The following is a 23685-nucleotide window of genomic DNA, read 5'->3' on the forward strand; positions in this document are numbered from 1 at the left end:
CCTGCTTTGGCTAAGATGATTTCTAACCCTGAGGGTCTACAACATTCATCACTGCTTTCTAACTTTAATAAGTGACAAATGTGATTTCAATTACAGAAAGACTTTTAAGTTCTTTTTCTCCATAATAAAGACCTTTGAGCGTTCCTCTGGGCGAGCCAACTGTTTAGCTCTCTTAAATGATACGTGTCATTTAATAAAAAAAAAATCAAGAGACTTTAAGTAGCAGAAAATTCTACTTTTCAAGTACACAATTTTTCATCAAACTTCTACATATTAAGAAATAATACCTTATCTCTGTAGACTTCATCCCCAGATTTTATTTCACTAAATCATTATAATTACAGAAGAGATACCCATCTGAAAATTACAATGGCTGCCATTTTACTTCAAACATGCATCAAAACCACAAAATTGAATGTTAAGGTCTATCTTCATAGCCTTTATTAGCGTAGCAAATTTAATCAGAATCAAAAATTATAATGGAACATGCAGAAACATGAAATATCAAGTGATTAATTACAAACAGATACCTCATTTTGGGCATAAATGATTATGTACAACCTTCATTTTTGGAAAAAATCAGAACTAATGACCCTCAGTTAGAAAAGTCAGCACCTGCAGTTACCCTATCTGGCAACACTGACGGAGTTACTTCAATCCATTCACCTATGAATACTGCCTCCCATATGATTAAAGGGAAGGCAGCTTTACCAATTTAGCCCTGTGAACTCCAGGAGGCCTATTTATATCTCCAGTACCACCCCAGGGTGTGACATACAGTAGAAACACAACATACTTTTGGGGAAGTGGATTCCTAAAGAGAAGCAGAAAGCATGGTTTTGAAGAGCACAGGTTCAAGTCAGACCGGTTTGGACTAAAATTTTGCCTTTGTTGCCTACTATCTGGGTAACCTGAGCAAATTATTTTCTTTCTGAGCCCATTTGATCATGAGTATATGAAAAAAGAAACAAAATAAGCTACTTCATACAGATGTTGTGAGAAGAGACAGACACACACATACATTCAGGCAAATAAAACATTTATCACAGCACCTGGTATTCAATAAGGCTCAAAAAATACATACTATAATGTAATTATTATAGAGAAGACTGCCGAAAAGAGACCACACCCAAAACCTGGCCCTGAGTAGAACTCTGGAACACAAATGTTTCTAAGTAAAGAGCTTAATTCAAAGTGTTGATAATCAATTTCAAAGACCTAAATGGACTAGGCTGTTTTAATCTAATAAATAATTTCCTGATAATTCCCAAAGCTGAATTGTCTAAATGTTATCAGAAATTTGGGGCAGAAAATCCTCACCCTCAGCTTTCATACCCACTGAGAGAATTGCACCCAAGTTCACACCTCAGTATTAAGAAATACGTGTACAAACCCAAATGAGAAATGAGGTCAGATCTTTAAGTAATTCAGTCATCCATACTCTACTCTACAGAAATGAAACATTCTAAAAATTATCAAAAATTAAAATCCAAACACTAAAATCATACATCACCAACAGAAATCATCTAATGTAAATTTTAAAATCGAAAGCACGGGTGGGTTCAGTGGTAGAATGCTTGCCTTCCATGCAAGAGACCCGGGTTCGATTCCTGGATCGTGCACCTCCCGCCAAAAAAAAATTCAAAGCAAATTGGAAAAGCCTCTCAAACAGAAATCTAAATGTAGTCTTTTAAATGCATTATTTTCATAAGCTGAAATATTAGACCCAAAAGATAGATTATACAGAACCAAGGAGATTATATCTCCTCCTCTATCAGGAATGTGATGTAACCAAATTAATTGATGGCAACAAAAAATAAAACCTCAGTTTCTAAAACTAACAGATTCTGAATAAACAGCCTTTTCTACCCAGAAAGCAACTTAACAATCCAAATTCTGCTATTCTTGTAGCAAGATTAAGGGTTATCTAAAAAACCTTCCTTCACATTTTAGATCTTTGCATGTGGATTTATTTGTTCTTAAATGCCTCTTGCTATTATTTGACATCAATTTATTAAATGAAAAAGTCATATCCCCACATTAAATGCAAAAAATAAATATCATATTAGCTTACCTCCTAATATCTAGAAGAAATAAAGGAGATAAACACCAAAGTTATCAAAACGGAAAGGGGGAAAGAAATTTTAACAGACAAGCTGAATAAAACGTATTTTCTCTGTTCATCTCTTTATAAATTTCCTATAGCCAATTTCTCAGATACAGCTGCATTTTCTATTACAAAACAGTCAAAACATAAGCCATAATGAAAGTTTATATTTCCTGCAACAGAAGCCACTGTCATTTCCAACAATGCAACTATTATTGAGAATCTCACATAGATTTGGACACAAGTGGTAAAACAAGGCTGGGGGTGGGGGGAGCACACTTAAAGGAATTTCTCCACCTCTGCATTTCAGTTTGTAATGTAATAATATTGCACCTTCAAAGTAGAAATAGCATGTGAAATCTGGCTCTCATTAAATAAGACTGCCTTAACCCCATGCAACATATTTGGAAGAGAACACATCTGATTCGCAGTCAACCTATTACTCATCTATGTGAGATGGCTCTGCAATTTCTTTCAACGGAAACCTTTTAAAAACCCAAGGAATACATGTACAAGTAAAAATCTAAAACCTGAGGTAAAGAAGTAATAAATTCTACCACAGGCCCCTAAATCACAAATAAATTCTAAGATTGAGCAGGGGGGAAAGGAATGATCTCTGGAGAATTAATGATATTTCTAATCTTTTAATAAATCAAGTTTTTTTAATTTTATGCTTAGGAAATATACTAAATAAATAAAATTAGAACACTAAATTGTAAAATACATTTGTGTGTGAGCATACACACATATCTCAAGTTAATCATTACATTTATTATGTAAAAAGGCAAAGGAATTTGACACCTCCTCCAATTAAAGACTTTTTAACTACTCTCAAATAGTACATTATTTTACATTCATGGAAAGATTAACTTTATTTAGAATGCCTCTTTTGGAGTTTTATTATTTAATACAGCCAAACTGATTTTTTTTCCTAATCAGACATCCCTGTACTCATGAAATGCTCACTGTGCTGGCAGCTTTAGTTCTGCAGCTTCTCTCTTGTCTTCTTTTCCCCTCATCACAACACCCCCTCCCCCCCCCCAAAAAAGATTGCCTCCCCAAACGTTCTCTTCTCTGCATTTGTCAACAGAAACACCCACTGGTGGTGTCAAACTGGTAATACTGCTGCAGGCTTCCTTACTCCTGTCCCAGTGTCAACGTAAAAAATGCCCAAACCCAAAATAGTACTCTTAATAAAGAAATCAAAAGGCTTGCTAGGTACTCAACTATCATATTCTCGAAAAAAGGTGCACCTTTTTAAAAATTTATAATTAATGAACCTTAATTGGATATTAAATGTAAGACGGTTATACTACCTCCCTCCTTCAACACTAAACACACAGGGACAAGTAAATACAGCCTCTTCACATTTTATGAATAAAATGCTTTAAAACACTTAAAGGAATTAGAGAAAAATTTGCATCTAAGCATAGTTCACAAATAATTCCGAATAGCCTCGGTAAAGATGTCTTTTTTGAAACCCTACAACAAAAAAAGGAATCAAGTGGAAATGTTCAATAGATGTTCCCTAAAACGATAACCCTATCTTATACATATCTGTCTTCCGTTTCAGTCAAATGATCTCAGACATATTAACTTGTGTAATCTTTTACACCACCTACATAACCATTACGTTCAAACAAATCTAATTTGGATGCACGGAAAGAAATTATTGTGGCAACAATAGTTTCCAAAATTAGCTTAAATTTTTCAGTTAATTAAAACAGATTGTGTTAACAGGATACTGTTCTGCGACTGCTTAAATATCACAGCATCCACCTAATTTCCCAACAGAGAGATACTTAGGTCAGGCTTTTCTTATTCAGGCGTCTGTGTTTAACACTCAGGTGAAGCGAAAAACAGAACGCTCAAGGAAAAGCCACTTTTACATAGAAATGTGTTGGGGTTATTTCCCCCCCCCAACGTGGGCACAAAACGTATCACTGCGAGAAGGACCTGCTCATTCTGAGAAATGGTTCCAAACCCCAGGATTTCATTTCCACCAGGGTCCTAAGGGTTTCAAGGTCTGCGAGGGGACCAATTTCTGCTTCTCCCCTCGACGCCTGCCCTGAACTTTACAGCATCGCCGGAAACTTGTTCTAGGGAGGCTGGAGGAGCCACCGGGACGCTGGGGGTCGCCCGCCCACCCTTGCGGGCAGCCAAGGTCAGCAGGTCCCAGCTCGCGGCAAGCAGTCCCCAGCAGGTCCCGGGGTCGCTTGGAACTTGGGCGGGGAGCTCCCGCTCACGAGCTCCTCCTTGGCCCGGGGGGGAAGGGGCTTCCGTCGCCGCAAGCCCGGGGGAGCGGGCGCTGCGGGGGCGGCGGGGCGGGGACGCCGCAGACCCGCCGCTGAGGGGAGCCCGGCGCGGTGGCCTCAACCCGCCGCCCCTTCTCAAACCCTCCCGTCTTCCCACACCCCAAAATACTGCCCTGTCCCTCTCCAGAGAAGCCCTCCTAGCGACACAATGGGGCGCTCAGGGGGCGCCACTCCAGGCTGGGGCGCCCTCGCTGCCTCGCCCCGTTCCGGGTAACCAGCGCGGCCGTCTCCTCTCGCGGCCGCCCGCGGGGACCGGATAGGCCCCCTCTTTGGGGAGAAACTAGATGGGCACCGGGCCGCACGTGAGAGCAGGAAGACCTGGCGGGCGGGTGGCGGCGCGACTACTCACCCCGCCGAGTCCCCCACCTCCAGCCAGGGATCCCTCAGTTCCCGAGGCCGCCGTCGCCGCTTTACCTTCCCCGGCGGCAACAACCACTAATCGAAACCTCCGGCCCCGCCCTCTGGAAGAGGCGAGAGCACACCCTAATTTGCTAACTGCCCCGCCCCGGCCGGCCCGTTCGAGCCAATGGAGAGGCTCCTAAGGCCCCGCCAGTCCCCCGCCTCTTCCCCGCCCACTTCCGGTAAGATCCAATGAGGAAAGAGTGCTGATCCTCGGGCTCGCGCGCCCCGCCCGGCTCGCGTGCTCCAGACCCCAGAAGCTGAAGTCCGCTGGTTCCTTGCGCAAGCTCGCCTGCGCGCGCACGCGCGCGCCAGACCTCCTCGCGCGCTATGTTTGGTTGCCCCACCAGGCCCTAGCAACCTGGGCTGAGAGTCTGGGAGGGGCGGGGCCCGAGCCTCTAGTTGACTGAGGGGAGTGGGGTGAGATCGTGACTAGGAAAGGGGCGGCTGCGTGGGTGGAGGGGCGAGGAGGCCCCAGAATCCGCCTGTCACTGCGGAAAAAAAGGGGGAATCCTGCCTGCAGCGCAGCTATCCTGGCCTATCTCCGGAGGGACACGTGCTGGGGGAGGAGGGGTCGGGGAGGATGGGGAGACCGCATTTGGGGCGGGAGCCGAGGCACTGCTTGGAAATAAAGAATGGAGGATGGTTTATCCTGTCGTTGGTAAAAATGATAACGGAGCCCATTGCTGGTGCTGTCCAACTGTTGCAGCTGCGCGTGCACACACACACACATATATATATACACACACATACACGTACTCACATATACACTCATCCAACAGCCTTCGATCCTCTAGGCGAATTAAGAGGAAGGAACTAGCATTCTGAGGATTCCTTGCACAGCAGCTGGATGCATGCAAACGTCTGCTATTGCAGCAGCCGCAGCAGCAAACCACAGCTCCTCTTCGGTCCAGTCTACCGCCACACAAGATTCCCCAGCTGGCATGAAAGCAATGAAGTCATCGCCCAACCAGTAGAAATGTAAAGATCTTAATACACACCACGGATTAGGATGAAGAAGTGATGGGTTGGAAAGGGATACGTTTCCAATGCCAACCTTTGGAAATTAAAAATATAATACTGAAAAAAAAAGACTGCGGGCAAATCTATGTAAAGCTGCATCATAATTTCCACTTATAAAAGCGAAAAGAAAAAAATCGGGTTTTTTTTCTGGTTTTTAGGAAAAGCACAGAAAGCAGCAGTACATGAGGTCATAGTAGCCACCAAATTAGAAATATGCAGTACAATAATATCTTGGATAAAGTCCATCTAATCTATTCCTGTCAGGAATCAGTAACAATATGTAACAATATGCTGGGTTTGGCCACCCGGTGGCAAGCCAATAAAGGTTTTCATTTTCATAGCATGGTGGATATTTGATGGGGAAATGAAGGGGCCTGCCTTCTCTTCAAAGAACTTTTCAGGAAGCATATTAGAAAATTTCACAGGTAGGAACAGCAAATTAGTGAGAAAAAAATGGAGTCAGAGTCAAGAGCAAAGAACTTTACAGTCTCCTGCCTCCTCCATATGCAACATAGTGCTGGGACCTCAAGTTTCACCCATGTGGAGCCGAATTCCTGGAGGAAGTCCTTCCATTTTTATCCCTGCATGTTAGTGTCTTTGTCCAAGGAATTTCAGCAGCATTACCTTTGAATCAAATTAAAAATGATTTATCTATATATAATCAAAACGAGGTAAGGAATAACCAATAACTGAATAGCCACTGATACAGGTCCAATTTAGTTTTAAGTACTAATATGAGATGCCTTATAATGTGTCATCCCAGATATTCGAATTTGACCCTGCACTTTGGGACATTTGCTTTGATTTGACTTCGAGTAGTGATGAGGGGTTTCCTGGAGCCCCCTTCAGTTTAGCTCATTCCTCTTTTGATGAAAAGCACATACTTTCTAGAAGGTTAATAAGAGTTAAAAAAAAAATACCATGCTGCCATTCAATTGAGCTCTTTTCTTTGTGGAAAGAACAACAATACTCACCATCCTACGTTGAGGGTTACTAGGTAAAATGTAGGACGCCCTGTTACATTTTAATTTAAAATAAACAACGAATAATTTTGTAGTATAAGTATTTATTTTTACCCTGGATATATGTATTCCAAGGCTAGAAGACTAAATAAGCCTTCTAATCATTGTCAAAAAGCATTTATGAAATGCCTGTCTGGGTCTGGAGTTCATAATGCAATCAGGATCTGGGAGAAAAGCTTAGGAACCAAATCAATGTGTAAATATATAGTGTTTGTAGGAAGAGGTAAGCAAACTTACCCTGAAAAAAAAAAGAATTTATTGTTTATCAGAAACTCAAATTTAACTGAGCAACTGTATTTTTATTTGCCAAATCTGGCAACCCTATGTACATTATCTCTAATCCTCACAATTCTCTGCAAGGTAGGTGTTGGGTCACCATATTCTAGATGAAGAAATAGCTTCTGAGCCTCCCCTGCATCTATTTGCCCCTTCCTGCTTTCTAATAGAACCCTATTGTGTTCCGGTATCCATCTCATCCATATTTCCAGGGGGGTGGATCCTGATTAGTCTTCATCAATCAATATGTGGCCCAATTAAACTGACAGAAAGGACTTTATATCCCATAGTGTGAAAGACAATTATCCCTGTCCATCCTGTTGGATATGAACAAGGAAGCCAGTAGCCCAGTTGTCTCTGGCAGTCATATTATGACTAGGAGGGAAATCAGCCCTAGGTCAAAGCCTAAACACTAAGTAAGACAGAGTTGAAAAAATAGAATAGAAAAACAAACAAACAAACCTGGGTTCTTGATGACATCACCGAGTTGTTTAAACAAATTCCACCCTTTCCTCATGTTTAAGACAGTTTGAGTTTGAGTTCCTATTAGAGGCCCCAGAAGCAACCTGCTACAAATGTCAAGGCCCATGAGTGCTATTCATTATAGTTCCCCATAAATAAATGAGTGGTAATCAAGATGTGAGATATTTTTAATTCTAGATATATGTGGGCCAAGGCTAGAAGACGAAATAAGCCTTCTAATCATTGTCAAAAAGCATTTATGAAATGCCCATCTGGGCCTAGACCTCCTAACACAATCAGAATCTGGGAGAAAAGCCTAAAAACCAAATCAATGTGTAGATCTATAGTGTTTGTAGAAATAGGTGAGCATTAGTTATTCTTTGGCTCTACTCAGAGCTTAAATCAGACTGGCAGATCTTACATGTTTTCATTTAAAGTTCATACCATTTGGGAAAATGTCCTTTGGGAAATGTGAGTCTAGTGCTTCATTTTTAAGTATTGAAGCCTCTATTCCTGTCCTTCAGGCACTAAATTTAACCATGAACAGTGTGGAAAGAACAGAAATGTCGGCCTCAAAAGACCCACCAAAACACAATGCCGTATGAAAGTGGTTGGCTGGCAAAGCAGTGTAGCTTAGTGGTTTAAAGGACAGCCCTACGAGCCAGATTACCTGGGTTCAAATCCTAGCTCTAATGATGTCCTTGGGTAAATTGTTCAACATCTCCGTGCCTCGAGTTCCTCCTCTATAGGATGAAGAAGATAACAGCACTTACCTCATGGTATAGAGGAGTTACTATTTGTGAAATTCTTAGGAGAGTACCTGGCACATGTAAGGATTTATTAAAAATTAGCTGTTACTGAGCAGGCTGAATTCTGTGGGGTATAAACTTAAAGCAGTTTATTTTTCTCTAACTATTACTTTGAAACATAATATTATGGCAAATTTGTCTTTGGGTCCCTTAACATTTTACACAGTTTTTCTGATTTTTAGGCTTTTTCCAGCTATTAAAATGCAACCCAGTTTAAAACTTGTGTTTGATTTAAACCCTCTTCAATCCCCCCTCCCCACTTCCCACCACCATCACCTGCCAGGCTTGTGGCTTAAGGCACCTGAAGTGACCAAGGGGTGTAATCAGTTCTTTTCCTTCTATTCCCATTCCTTGGAGGGTGGGGTCACCAAGCCTAGCTCTTGTGACCACAGAGGTTAGAAGGAGGCAGAGGGAAGGAACAATCAGCTCTTTACTTAAAACCCATGAATGTCACCCCCTCCCATTCCTAACCTCTTCTCTTTCCCCATCCCCTCCACATCTTGGCTGTCATTGACCTCTGTGTAGGAGGCACCTCAGTGATATGTGTCAGAGCCACCATCCACAGCCTCTAACTGCTTAGGTCACTTCTCCCATGGAAGTCTTCTTGATGGCGGCAATGGGAAAAAGCCCTCTCAAAATACTGTAACATATGCATCAATAATACACAGAAAACAAGCTGAAATCTCTGAAGTCTGCTCAGTTTTTAAATAAGAGCTTGGATAACCCAAAATATCACTCCAGCAACCTGAAATAAGGTTTCTATGTTTACTGCCTGGGTTTGAAGAATTGTTTCAGTGTTTTCAATGGCTTGAATAATGTGTGACCTTGGGCAAGTTACTTATGCAGTGTCTCATTTTCTCATCTGTAGAATGAGGATAATGATGGTATACCTCAGAGGGCGGTTATGAAGATTAAATGAGTCAGTGCATGCACAGTGTTCAAGACCGCACCTGGTGCAAAGAAATAGAACACTAGCTGCTATGATTAGATGCCTGGCATTTTGCGTGCATCATCTCATTTAATCTTATACCGACCCTACGAGGGATCCCTTAGTTCGGGTTTCCTCAAAAGCAGACCGTGAAGGAAGATTCACATATAAGTAGTTTATGTGACAGTTGATCCCAAAAACTAATAGTAGATGAGTGGTAAGTGAGGCAGGGAAGAGAAGGAAGCCAATAAGAGGTGTGTGATCAAGCCAGTTGGCGTATTTATCCACTAGGTCGATTCTAGTGGCCTTGGTTCTTCAGCATTCCCAGCTCTCCCTATGTGATGTGGAGGCCGAATGAGCTCCCACAGCCAGGAAAAATCCCTCTGTTCGAGAGTCACAATAAGTGACCTTGTGTATGTGGAGGTGAGTGCCAAGGAGATATGGGTAGGGCAACAACAGTATCTCCCTCAGCTGAGGATATTTATTATTATGCCTCTTTTGCAGAAGGCGTATTTTACAGAATTGTAGCCATGTTAAAGAATATTTTCCAGTCACACAGCAAAAGTAGAAGAGAATAATATGGGCTGTATATTTGATAAGGGAACTTCTTGGAGAACTTTAAACCTTTGAGGAAGAGCCCTGGAACTTGACTAGGTTGAGGATCCTCTGGGATAGCTTACATTTAAAAGCCTTCCCTGGGACACCCCCACCCCCACCCCCTTCCCCACCACATCCTCAATCCCGTTGAGTGGTGGTGGATTCCCTGGCTTACCTCAGTCTAGTTTGTCCAGGTCATCTGAGGTCAGTGGTATCCAGGGAGCGGGAGTAGAACAGTGTGAACAGACGCTATCACAGATACAGTAGGGCTTTTTATTTCAAGAGAAATATCTAATAAGATAATGAAGACGCATGGTCTTTGACTTTGTAAGAAGCGAGCCAAGTAATCTCATAAATAGCAGTAGGAAAATAACAGTGAGGATTGGGGCAAACAATGGAGAGCACCTTTAGCACCTATCCATCTAAACTAAATAATTTAATAGTGCTGTACAACCCTGAACTGATGATTCTAGATATAAAGGCAGTTCCCAACAGCCAGCTCACCTTCCTCTACAACACGCTACCCGATGAGTTATCAAAGAGACTTAAACCAGAAGAGTTATGTCACAAATTCTTGTTGTCTCAGACACCTGCTTCTATGGAGTATTTCTAATTTTACATAATTTTTAAAAATCAATGAATTAATTTTTCTGTGTTAATGTCTTAATCCAGGTGAAACCAGATCCCCCTAGCTAAACAGCAGCCTCTTGACCTTTCTTTGGGAATAATTATAATCAACTGTTCTTGAGTGGTTACTGTGCCAGGTGTTGAACTGAACATTTTGCATGGATTATCTCATTTAACCTTAACAATACCCATATGAAGTCACATAGTGATTTTTAAATATTCCCACAAATACTTTGATACTCTTCCCTTCAAGAGATAGAGCTTAACTCCCCTCCACTTGAGTGTGGGCTGGACTCAGTGACTCACTTCTAGCAAATAGGATATGGTGGAAGTGATGGTGGTGATTTTTGTGACTAGATCATAAAAGGCATTACAGCTTCCTCCTTGTTCTCTCTCTCGGATCATCGCTGTGGGGGAAATCCAGTGACATGATGTGAGGACACTGAAGCCACCCTCATCCAACCAAGGCCTCCTGCCAACAATCCTGTGAGTGAGCCACATCGGAAGCAGATCCACTAGCCCCTGTCAAGCCTTCAGATGATGGCGGCCCCAGCTGACATCCTGACTCCAACCTTATGAGAGACCCGGAGCCAGAACCACCCAGCTAAGCTGCTCCTGAATTCCTGACCCACAGAAACTGTGACATAACAAATGTTTGTTGGTTTAAGCCACCAAGTTTTGGGGTAATTTGTCATGCAGCAGTTGACAACTAATGCAAGTGGATCCTATCCCCATTTTCCAGACAAGGTTTTGGTAACTTGCCCAAGCTCACTGCCAAGCTCACCAAGGCAGTGGAACCAGGAGCCAGAACCAGGTGGACTCTCTCCAAAAGCCTAACTTTTAACCACTAAACTACACCATCTCTGCAGTGGAATCCATTTATATAATGCTTCTATATGCCAGGAACATGCCTTAAATTGTCTCATTTATTCCCACAGAGCTTTACAAAGAAAAACTTTTCTATGCCTTTCCAAAGGTATCAAAGCAAAGTTGCAGTCTTCTTATAGGAATCCAATGATAATAGTATGCATGAAGGTATGAGAGTGAGGCATCATTGTCATCAATTTCATTTTTGCCCTTTACTTACTTGCTTAGCTCAAGTGTGAGGTGACTGCATAAGTATCTTGCTAATATTCCTTCTTCAAAGAGTTTTGACAGTTTACAATGACCCTAAGTGATGCCCTTCCCTCGAATATGTGCATATAGACGGAGACATAATTTATAAATTACCTAATCTCAGTATTTTAATTAAAAATGGAAAGAGACTAAAAAGAGATAAAATTTGTAAAGGAAACAAATAAGTTCACAGTGTATAAGTACTACAAAGTAATAAAATGACTGTGCCTCCAATTTTCTAGATTGAACTTCAGATTTGATTCAGGGCAACTTTACAGACTTTTTATAGGGTGCCTTGGAATTCTGGGCCAGTTATACAAAACACACGCACGCACATTGGAAAACATATTAATCTTGCTTCTTAACTCCATAAAACAATTATTTCTCTGTTTAAATTGTCTAATATAACAATGAATCATCAGCATAATACTGGTCTTCTCTGTATACTCCTACTTGGCATCTACATAACATAAAAGAAAGCCAAGATTAATTAACAGCAATAGTTAACTGTCATTGGCAAAGCTGAAAAAAATCTTCTAGTGGGTCTCAATGATCCAGCTTGGTCCCCTATATTGGTCAGTGTATGCTATTAATTGCTTTGCCTTGAAAGTAAGAGTTGTATCTTATTCATTTTGTATTGTAAATGCCTAGACCAGGGCATCATATTTAACAAGCCTTTGCTGGATTAATTAATTAATTAATTAACCAATGAGTGTGTTCCCACAGCAGTTGGTCCTGTGTTGGTACAGGGTAGAGGGAAAGTAAGGATCAGACAATAGCTAAAGAATATATTTTTTTAAAAAAAAGATGAAATGAGACCATATCATTTGGAGGAGATGGCTTAGGATGAAAAAGCATGGGAGCTGTGGGGTGGACCTGATCTACCTGTACCGTTGCCTTGGTCTACACTTCAGTCTTTCTCAAAGAAATTGTTGGCCAGCTTTACAGATAAAATTCCAATATGACTTCCAGAACGCTTAAGGAAATGAAAAGGTTCAATACCTATGTTATTCATTAGCCAGCCTTTTTACCATTAATGCACACAACTGTTCCTTGTTAGTTCAGGATGTATATGTTTTCATTACATTCTCAAGCCAAGGCAAAGATATCTCTGAAGCATAATACATAAGAATATGCATCACAGAGCACAGTCTTTACAGAGTTTGATCCTCCAGCAGCTTCTCTGCTAAATTCCCATAGACTTCATTTTTAACATCATGAGAAAAGACCAAGCCCATCTGATTTAATATATTTGTCAAATACAATTTTTTCAAAATAGCTTGAAATAGGAAGAAAAGTGTTCATTTTATGTATTTTTAAATAGAACCCATAATCTGTCACTCCATATTCTAACAACTGTAAGTTACTGTGAAATGTATCTTTAAAAAGTAAACTGGATCAGTGAATGGATAGAGGGATGGATGAATGTGTAAGCTATGTGATGAAGCAAATTGAGTAAAATTTTAATGGTAGAATCTGGGTAGAGAGAATGTGGATGTTTACTGTGTGATTCTTTCACCTTTTCAATATGTTTGAAATTTTTGATAAAAAGCATGTTGGGAAACGCTACTTTGAAAGAAATATACATGTTGTTTTATGAGTTCAAGTTCAAGATTTCACACAAAGGTATGAGCAAATCACTGCTAGTCAGACTCAGTATTCCAATTTAACTAGGGTCAGGTGCAAACACACACACACACACACACACACGGCATAAAACATTAACTACCGTTGATGCCATAATCCCAAAATTGACAGAGATCACTATTGCTCTTTACATGTCTGTAAGATTTTCTCCTGAATCCAACCCAAAACCTGCACCATAACCTTCCAAAAATGGACTTAAAACTACCTCAGACAAGAGGTATGTAACAATGCATATATTTCACACATATATCATATACAGAGTCTCATTTATTTTATTTCTTATATTTAAGGCTATGCCTACCTGTGAGTAATTCCCTTCTCCAAACAAGACAGAAAAATGTTAGAATTATATGGAAGAATAAACCTAATTAGTAAATAAACAAGGTTTATTCTTCTATATAATTCTAACATTTACCCCAGAAATATTGTCCAGCTGCTACCTTCAATGCATTATTAAGAACAATCTTCCACAGCATAAATTGTTTTAAAGGATATTAGCCTCTGACATGTGATAACTACCAAGTTTAGAGGGGCAGTTGGGAAAAAATGATCATAACGATAAATAGAAAAAGTCTTTAAACTGGGGAAAGTGGAAGAGAGAGGATCATAAATAATCCCTATAGAAGGATTTTTTCTTCTCCAAAAAATAGCCACAGCAATCTCTCTCCTCCCCCATGCTCTCAAAATGTGACTTTGACATTCCTTACAGTGAGTGGCATGGCTGGGGGGGGGGGGCGGCGGGTGTCTATGTTCCCTCCCCTTGAATATGGGTGGGCTTGTGACTATGAGAAAAGTGACATCGTGTGACTTCCAAAGCTAGGTTATAAAAGGCAACACCGCTTCTGCTTGGTTCTCTCGAACTGACTGCTCATTGTTTTTACCCAGCCATCATGTGGTGAGGAAGCCCAAGCCTCCCGGTGGAGAGGATTCAACCAGCCAGACAAGTCTGTGAGCCACTTTTGGAAGTGGATCCTCCAGCCCTTGTCAGACCACTCCAGCTGATGCCAAGTGGAACAGAAACAACCAATCTGAGCTAACCCCTGCTCATATTGCAGATTTATGAGCAAAGTAAATCAATGGGAGCCACTGCATTTTGGGGTGGTTTTCTTATGCACGAATAGATAACTGCTACAATGTCAAAGACAAAAACCATATGAATTTACACACACTGGCTTCCTAAATAAAGAGAGCAACCATATTATTGTACTAGTAGGAGACAGAGATTTTGCAACAAAGTGACATGTATCCATTTCACTTAAATCAATTCTGTTAGCTTCTCATATCTAAAACCATTTTTCACAAGAATTGCTAGCAAATGGCCAGGTTGCCCTGAGTTCACCCATGCAACAAATATTAACAAGTGCCTATTACAGAGAAAACTCTATACTAGATCACGGTGGAGATACAAAAAATGGAGAAGACAATCATCATAAGGTACATTTTCCTTATTAGTTCTCTCAACTACTGATGAACATGAAAAAATTACAAACTAATCAAGAAAAGGAAGGAAAGAAAAGGCTACTGCCTTTACTGAATCATAAATACTTCGATCAACTCCTAAAAACATTGTACAGACTAACAAAATGAAAACAAAATATGTTTATTTTCTCACTAATCAACTTCACTACTAGAAAAGATAGAACTTCAAGCATTTGTGAATAAGAGATTTCAACATGTCTTTTCTATTCACAGGCTTCAAGAAAAAGAATATCTAACTGAAGATACTGATAAAACGTTTGCACTAACTCAGGCTCCTTTGGAGATTTTATCTATAATTAATGCACTTACACAAGGCAAGGGCTAGGCAATAGTGTCTGTTTTAGGGGCACTAGCCTCCATTCCTGTTCCTTTTCCTAGCCTCCACATCATTCCAGATTCTGCATCCAGTGCTTTCCTAACTCTCTCCCTTTCAAAAGTATCTCTGAGAAAAACACCTGATAAACCATTGAAACCAGCCTATAAATGGCTATTAATGCTGTATCTGTAATTTTCCCAGCAGTTTGCATTTTAATATATTGAACTAATCAATCAATCAATAAAACAAGCAAAACTTCTAGTTAGACAATCTGAAATGTCAAGAGTCAGCAAAATTAATAACATTATTCATAATAGTAGAAAAAAAAACAAATGTCCATCAACTGATGAACAGGTAAACAAAATGTGGTACACCCAAACAATGGAATATTATTCGACCATAAAAAGGAATGACATTCTGATACATGCTACAATATGGATGAACCTTGAAAACATTATGATGAGACAAAGAAATGAGACAGAAAAGGTTACCTATTGTATGACTCCATTTATAAAAAACATCCAGAATAGGCAAATCCATGGACACAGAAAGCAGATTGGTGATTGCTTAGGGCTCGGGTGGGGTAGATAGGGAGAAATGAGAAGCAACTACTAGGGGACAGGGGATTTCTTTTTGGAGTAATGAAAATGTACAAAAATTGAGTGTGGTGATGGCTGCATAACTCTGCAAATATACTAAAAAACATTGAACTGTACACTTTGAGTGTGAGATTGTATGGCATGTGAATTATATCTCAAAAAAGTTGTTATTAGAAAGTGTCTAAAGAAAATAACCAGTGTTGGAGAGTATGTAGAAAAATAGGAATACTCATTCGTTGCTGGTGGCAATGAAAAATGGGGAAGCCACTGTGAAAGACAGTTTGATGGTTCCTCAGAAAGCTAAGTATAGAACGACCATATGACATGGTAATCCCACTCCTAGGCATATACCCAAAAGAACTGAGAGCCTGGATTGAACAGACATTTGCACACCCATGTTCATAGCAGCATTATTCACAATTACCACAAGTTGGAAGCAACCCAAGTGCCCATTAACTGATGAATGGATAAAGAAAATGTAGTCCATACAAACAGTGGAATATTATTCAGCTGTAGAAAAGAATGAATTCCTGATACATGAGATAACATGGATGAACCTTGAAGGCATCATGTTGAGCGATGGGAAAATATGGTTCCCCTGAGCCCAGGAGGGCTGTACCGCTGGGGTTGCTGAACTACTAAATGCTGCTCTTGAAACCTGTGCTGCAGTCTCCTTGCAGGAAGTCAAGCACCCACATACCCACTGATGTTGCAGGTGCCCCATGATGACTCCATCAAAGGTGTTTTTTTAATGACAGATGCTATGGGTTGAATCGTGCCCCCTTCCCCCCTCCAAAAAAAAGATATGCTCAAATCCTAACCATCTGTCCCCTGAATGTCACTTTATTTGGAAATAGGTTCTTTGAAGATGTGGTGAATTAGGGTGGGCCCTAATCCAATACAACTGGTGTTTATATAAGAAGAGGGAAATTTGGACAGAGACAGACACAAGAGAAGAAGGTAATGTGATGATGGAGGCAGAGACCGAAATGCTGCAGCTACAAGCGAAGAAACACCAAGGATTGCTAGCAAAGCACCAGAAGCTAGGAAGAGGCAAGGATGAATCCTCTCCTGCAGGGTTCAGAGGGCGCATTACCCTCCTGATACCTTGATTTTGGACTTCTAACCTCCAGAACTATGAGACAATAAATTTCTGTTGTGTTAAGATGCCCAGTTTGTAGTGATTTATTATGGCAGCCCTAGGAAACTAAGACACATGGGGAAACTATATGGCCATTGGAAAAAAAGTAAAATGTGATGATGATGAGAGCTTCCATTTATTGAGCAATTGCTATGAGCAGACATTTTATATGCATTATCTCATTTGATGAGATAATAGTCATCACAAAATCCCTATGGGGTCGGTATTATTTCCTCTTTCCAGGTGAGAAAGTGCAGGCTTTAAAAAAGATTAAGTTCTCATGAATGAAAGGTTTTGTCTTTCTCATTCACCCTCCTATACCCTGTGCCACATAATGGAAAGTTATGTTTTGAACAAATGAATGAAATTTTCACAAATACTAAAGGGCAGAGGCAGAATTCAAAGCAGGTCTTTCTGCCTTCAGAGTTCGTGTTCTTAATTACAATACTCTGCGACCTCCCATGAGTCCAGCATGAGCACAACTATGGTAAACAATGTGTGTGTCTGTACATGGGCGAGCCGGCGAGGGGCAGCAAGGGGCCAGCCAGGGTGCCAGGAGATCCTACCGCTTTGAAGCAGCCTTTTTCTTGACTTGGCACTTGCCCTGTTACTGCAGTCCTTTCACTGTTTTCTGGAGCTTACATAAAGATGTTTCTGCCAGTTCTTGCTGCTCATTCAAAGCTTCTTCTGGGGGGGCAAAGCCCTGAAGTATCTCCCTTTGTCATCTTGATCAGGGAAGGCAGTGCTGTGCATATTTTAAATAGTTAACATAAGTAGCTTTTATAATCAGAATAAATAAATAATTGAACTCACTCCTTTCCTTAAAAATAAGCTGTGAAGAGAGGAGGACTTTTCTTTCCCCTTATTTTCCGTGGCGTGTTTGTTGGAGGTTGCCATGGTAGAAATAGAAGGGCCTTGGTCTCAGCCCAGCCTCTGCACTCAGCAACAGGTACACGGATCTGTTGGCACCTGGGCTGCAGACTGTTGCTTCTCCTGCTGACAGAAGCAGTGCAGATGGGAATAACAATTTAAGCAGAGGTGCTTTTTCTTTTTACACTATAGATTCATATTTATCACACACTTTTATTTTGAGTATCATGGTAGATGGCTTGGTGCGTCACACATATCCTTGTTCATCGAACGGGCTGGTGTCCCAGCTGCTGGAAGTGCCGTGGGTAGACAGCCTTCAGCTAGCAGCCCTTCCAGCACCGCCTCAGCTGCAGAGAGCTGCCTGGCCCAGGTGGCCTGCATCCAATGACTGATGTATGCTAGTATACCAAGGCCTGGGCCTCTTGGCCCAAGCTGGGACAACCCTGAAGGGTCATTCTAGCTCTAGAACTTCCCCGAGGCTGTGGCTGGGCTTGCATTGCAGCTGAGCCTCTCTCCCTCTGCCCGCTGCTGCTTCTGTCCCTTCCTTTCCTCCGATGTTGATCCAAAGGGCACTTGCTAATAAATATCCTGTGTCCATTTCAGAGTCAGCTTCTGGAGAATTTAACCTATGATGAGTCAATCCTTTTCTTTGCTCACTAAAAATTCATCTCATATTCAGTAGAGAAGGGGGAACACTAAAGGAAATGAAGGGTGGGAGGGCATTTTATAATTTAGGAAGATATCAGTTCAGATAGCTAACTTTTTCATTATAAACATTGACAAAGAAACAGATAGCTAACTTTTTCATTAACTGCAAAAGCTCTGTTGTCGCTGGGCAACTGTGGCTAAGATAAATGTCTAAAGTCTCACTATCCTCCTCATAGGAACCTGCAAACAGAAAAGCCTCCCTATTTCCAGCCTGACGTCCTCTAAAGATAAATTTAATCTAACACTGATCTTTCAGGACTAGTGGCCTGTCTATGCCCCATAAACCTTCTTCCTCATGGGGAGACATACAGGTCACAGCGATGACCCTATTCTCAACCATCTGCCTACCCAGTGTCCCCAGGCTTTATCCAACATGTCACCAGAAGGAATCCCTACGGCTCTTAAGATAAACCCAGGGAAAGCCAAAATCTGCCCATTCTTTCTAAAGTAGACTAAATTGCCAAAATGCTAAGTGTTTGATTTGGGAACAAGAATGGGAAAAACAAGCAGGGAGACCTTGTGCTGCTCCAGAATAGGCCAGGGAAGAAAGAGTCGTGGGAAGCATCAGTTAGGAGAAGGGGGAGGCGGGAAGCAGCTTGGCTGTCCCTGGGTCCAGGGAAAGAACCAAGGAGCAGCTGGGGGACATCCCAGGGCCCATAAGGTGCTCCTGTCACAACTCCCCTCTGTCGCCCAGGGCCCCAGGCCTGCTCCCAGCCCCATCCATCAGCTCGTCCCTGCCCACCGGCCACACTGCCCACCTCTGCTACCTGGGCGCAGAAGCTGCACCTTGGTGCTAGGGACGGAAATGACTGCTTTCAGCGCCCTGCAAGAGAGGACGAGAGAGGAGGGGGTCTGCGGGACAGATGAATCCTGGCATTCCATGTCAGAAGCTTCAACGCAGTTTTCCACAGTAACTCTGCTATCATAAATGGGGTTTGGGGTCTATGATACTACTGTGTCTCTGGGACATTGGTTACATTTGTTTTCCAGCCTGACCTGAAGCCTTAATCAACTTCTATAACCCTGTTTCGGAGAGAAAATGTCATCAATTTAAAACTACACTTTTAGAGCAGAACCTTTTCGTAAGTTTCAAGTTGAACCTCTCTCCCCACTGCCCTATCTATCTATCTATCTATCTATCATCAATCAAAAGTCCTAACCCTCACTATTTTCTAAAAAGTAGGAGTTCAGATAATGGGTATTAAATTCCTTTCTTCATTAAGTTGTAGCAAATTTCTGCGGACTTGGGGTACGTATCATGAAGAAGCCTGTGTGGAGGGCTGTCCCTGTACAACTGCCTTCAGATTCTGCCCAGCTTTGCAGGGTGACCTGGGACAGGTAACCTCACCTCTTTAACTTGGTTTCCTCATATTTATACCTACCTTAGTTTACTCACGGTTCCAAAAGCACCAAGTTTTATAACCATAATGTGTCTGCCACTGAAATGAAGGCAACCAGGCCTCCATTTTCTCAGCAACCAAATGGTTTCATCCTTCAGATTAAATACAGCTCCAGAAGATTTCTTTCAAAATGTCAAATTGGGGAAAAGAATTAGTCATAGCTAAAACAATTTGAGGGAGCAGTGGTGCCAAATTGCCACCATCTGGGAAATCCTCTGTCTATATTTAATGCTTAATCACTTCACTTTTTTTTCTTTGCATTTTGTCCTGTGGCAGGCATGTAGTGTTACCTGTTACTCAGGTACCTGAGTCATAAAAATGTGTAACTCATGGGCAGGACCCTGACCACTCACCCTCTTTCCACCTTTGTGCACTTTGTTTCTTTTGTAACGCCAATAAAAGCCAGCACCCCACAGAATCCAGTCTACCTACTGAGCAGCATTCAAAGAAGCATATCCCAGCCTCCACCAAATTTTATTTCAAAAAAATGGCAAAACTGTAGAAATGCTGCATGAATATGACAGTGAATTCTTGAATTCCATTCCCCTAGATTCACTCTTTGTTAACACTATATTCTGTGTGTTTTATCTCTTCATATATATGTATATAAAATATATAATAATATACGTATGTCCTTATTTGATATAAATAGATTTTTTACTCAACTGAGTGTAAATTGCAAAGACCATAACCTTTTCACTAAATGCTTTGATATGCATTTATAAAAATAAGAACATCTCCCTATACAACTACAGTGCAATCATTCTAATATTTTTTAAAAAGGGTGGAAAAATCAGACTGTATGTAAGGCAAGTTCAGTAACTCATTTAGCTTTTCAGAAACACCCCCTAAATAGATTTTCCCACAAGGAACCACTTGAATTGAACGAATTTGTCAAATCCTTTTTTAGGCATGCATGTACAATGCAAGCAGACATAACTCTCATCAGTTTATTCCGGAAAACGTCAAGGATTCAGTGAAGGATCAGTTTAAGTAAAAAATATATTTGGCATGATGGCTTTCTCAGCTAATTATTGTTAATTGCTACTTAAGATCTCAATTGCTTCCAAAAGAATAAAAAACTATTTTTAATGAAAGCAAAGCCAACTCTTTCCCTTGGTGCTCATGATTTAAATCCTTCCTGCCCGCTTCCCAGCTGCCAGCTCTTCCCTTTTCATCTCTTGAATCCATATCACTTCCTTCCTCCCACTTTTTAATCACACGCAGGTCTGCACTATCCTGAAAAGTCTTTTACTGCCTCCTCTCATTACCATCCCATTTCTCTCTTTTCTTTACTGTTCCACTTCTTGAACACGTGGTTAATATCCCCTGCCTTACTGCTAAAAATATCATAGCGCAGACAGAATGAGAATATGGAGACAAAGCAGGAGTGGGTGACACTGGGAGCCAAGGGTTTTACAAAATCTGATCTGACTCAGTAATATATTGCTTGCATTAGCCACTGTACTAGGCCCCCGGGATACAGATCGAAGTAAACGTGGGAGGCTCAGTAATTGGCTCAAGGCTACAGACTGTAATCGATGGAACCCCGATTTAAACCTAGGCATGTGACCCCAGAATCTCCTTCGAGCCGAATGATTTAATAACCAATAAAGAGATGAGCAATCTGCTGTGGGGTTGCAAAGGAAGACACATTTAATTATCGGGGTCCTTTTAAGATAGATGAGAAATGAGAAAGCTTGTAAAATGATAGCTCTCTGAGAGAATTAAAGACTGGTAAAGATTCCAAAGCCTGGGCAACTGCCACCGGCTGGAGAGGTGCAGTTCAGCCCCCACCCACGTTCTAGTTTCATGTTCAGAAACTTGCCTCAACAGAAACCTCTTATCTGGGATTTTATACCATGTTGAGTCTCTTTTTGCTTGTTATAAATGGGAATTTTTCAGCTTGCATTTCCTTAGATTATTTTTCCTGAAAAAAAAAAAAAGGCTGGCAAGAGCTCTAAAGAGACCATTAGAAACTTCTGGACTCGATGCTGCCCTGCTGCGTGGGTTTGCAACTGCCAAAGACCAATGGAGACCTGGGTCTCCTCTTGTGCTGCCTTTCCAGGTTCTGCTCCCTGCCCCGCTTTGATACCATTTCATCTCTTCTCTTTCTCAAATTTCTTTTTTTTTAATTAAAAAAAAAATTAACTAACACAACATTTAGAAATCATTCCATTCTACATATGCAATCAGTAATTCTTAATATCATCACATAGATGTATGATCATCATTTCTTAGTACATTTGCATCAATTTAGAAAAAGATGCAAGTTTCTTATAACTTCTTACTCCTTAACCTTTTTTCCTCTATCATTCCTCAGAAAAAGCATGAGAATCCCATGGCTTCCAAAACAGCACCCAGCTCTGAATCTGCCGCTCTGACTTGCCTCCCAAGCCCCCCAGTTCCCAATCTCCTGCTAAATGTACCGGCCGCTTAGATGTCACTCTTGGCTCAAAGCTGATATAAATGAGCTTCTCCTAGTCTTCCCAAAGCTGCCTGCACCTCCCCAACTCTGCTTATTGTCCTTCCTCAAGGACACCACTGTTCTCCCAAACCCTAGGGCCCTCTTTAATTTCTCTTTAGTCCCCTGGATGCATCAGTTGCCGAATTCTGTCAACCATTTCCTAGTTCCTTTTCCTTTCTTCCCTTATTTTCTCACCTGGGGCCTTGGTCCTAGTTTAGGTCATCATTCCCACAGGCCTCACCAATGACACTGGCCTCCTAAGGTTTCTCCTGTCTCTAGCTCTCTCTTCCCTTCAGTCCATCCTAAGTGGTGTTGCCAAACTCGTCTGCCTAAATCACAGCTTGCATCGTGTCACTGCTGAGCTAAGAAAAGCCTTAAGACTGCCCACGGTCTACAAAGTAAGCTCCAGTCTCCGCAGGAGACTTTGGAGGCCTTCTGGAGGCTGTTCTTTGCCTGGCAGATGGAGGTAGGAGCAGAATGACCCAAGTGGGGAGAAGCTTTGGGCTTAATAGAGTCCCATTCCTCCCAGCTCCCCATGCTTAACCTTCTCAAACACTCTGCAGATCTGGAGTTCCAGGGCTGGGTGAGCACGGTGCTCCACACAGTTCCCTTTCCCTGAATGGAGTGCTTGCCCTCTTCCTGCTACTGTTCAAATCCCAGCCAGTCTTCAAGACCTCATTCCATTCCACCTCTTCCGTGATGCTTTCCCAGGATCCTTTAGCCCAGTATTCCTTCCCTCTCTGGAACTTCTCTATAGCAATTTATTTTTAATACTACTCACATGAGAATCAAATCTCTGCTGCCATTGCCAGATTTCTTGTATTGGCATGTCCAGTTGCTAGTTTTCTGTACATCTGTACAGCTTTGGATGTTCAGTGCCAAGTGAGCACCCAGTTATATTTAATGACTATCTCCACGATAGTTAACCTTGTTAAGTGTTAAAATATTTCAAACATACAGATGAGTAAAAACAGTAATATTAACAGACAACCACGCTACTGACACTCATATTTTACCAAATTTGCTTCAGAAATCTTAAAAAGAAAAGCAGAGAGAAAATAAAAACACTACGAAGTCCACCTTCTTCCTCTCAACCTGCGCGTGTGTGTGAGTGTGCGTATGTGTGCGTGTGTTTGTGTGTGTGTGTGTGTGTGTGTGTGTGTACCTGCCCCTTCCTTTCTCCCTGGAGGTAACCACTGTCCTCATTCCCATGAGTCTTTGTACTTTTAACTACATACGTATGCTTCCATAAATAATATATACAATTGCTTGCATGCTTTAAAATTTTACACAAGTATAATATTGTACCTACCCTGTTCTGATGTGCCTTTTCATACCTAAGTTTATGTTTTCCAGGTTGAGCCATGTTGCTACCGC

The 23685-nt window shown here is 41.4% G+C and overlaps 1 protein-coding gene and 1 non-coding gene across 6 annotated transcripts in view; one reads left to right on the forward strand and one right to left on the reverse strand.

Moving 5' to 3' along the window:
* The window catches only part of CDKL5 (cyclin dependent kinase like 5), a 259957-nt gene extending 255080 nt beyond the window's left edge, over positions 1–4877 (reverse strand). For all 5 annotated transcript variants that reach the window (XM_077145674.1, XM_077145678.1, XM_077145675.1 and 2 more), the window contains exon 1: positions 4772–4877. The gene's annotated coding sequence lies outside the window, so the exon portion shown is untranslated. The remainder of the gene's footprint in view (positions 1–4771) is intronic.
* TRNAG-UCC (transfer RNA glycine (anticodon UCC)) lies at positions 1551–1622 on the forward strand. Its single transcript has one exon. It is a non-coding gene; the product is annotated as a tRNA-Gly (tRNA).
* Positions 4878–23685: the final 18808 nt, after the last annotated feature.

Source organism: Tamandua tetradactyla, chromosome X (assembly GCF_023851605.1).
Source record: "Tamandua tetradactyla isolate mTamTet1 chromosome X, mTamTet1.pri, whole genome shotgun sequence".
Lineage (NCBI taxonomy): Eukaryota > Metazoa > Chordata > Mammalia > Pilosa > Myrmecophagidae > Tamandua > Tamandua tetradactyla.